This window comes from Salmo trutta, chromosome 1, assembly GCF_901001165.1.
Source record: "Salmo trutta chromosome 1, fSalTru1.1, whole genome shotgun sequence".
Taxonomy (NCBI): domain Eukaryota; kingdom Metazoa; phylum Chordata; class Actinopteri; order Salmoniformes; family Salmonidae; genus Salmo; species Salmo trutta.
Window position 1 is genome coordinate 880,899 of NC_042957.1, and position 654 is coordinate 881,552.

Below are 654 nucleotides of genomic sequence, written 5' to 3' on the forward strand. Positions count from 1 at the left end.
CATAACCCACTAGTGTACAAAATGTTAATTCTACATTTTTTTTCTTCTCTTTTTTATTTTTTTACCAGGCGGCCTCAGCCAAAGATTAAAAAGTTGACTGACTTTCACTCTCATTTTGCAAATAAACAGGAAACATGATTTATCTTTTTATCAGAAACAAACTGATCTTTAGAAAGCTAAGAACATAGAGAATGTGTGGGGGGGACCAGACAAGTGAAGTGGTTTATTTCCAGGGGAGGAGAGAGAGGGGGGGGGGGGCAGGAGAGAGAGAAGAGAGAGGAGAGAGAGGAGAAAGAGGAGAGAGAGGGGGGGGGGCAGGGGAGAGAGAGAGAGAGGACAGAGGAGAGAGAGGAGAGAGAGAGAGAGGAAGAGGAGAGAGAGGAGAGAGGGAGAGAGAGAGAGAGAGAGAGGAGAGAGAGGAGAGAGAGAAAGGAGAGAGGAGAGAGAGAGAGGAGAGAGAGAGAAGAGAGAGGAGAGAGAGAGGAGAGAGAGGAGAGAGAGAGAGGCGGGGAGCAGGGGGAGAGAGAGAGGGAGAGAGAGAGGAGAGAGAGGAGAGAGAGGAGAGAGAGGAGAGAGAGGAGAGAGAGGAGAGGGCAGGGGAGAGAGAGAGAAGAGAGAGGAGAGAGAGGAGAGAGAGAGAAGAGAGAGGAGAGA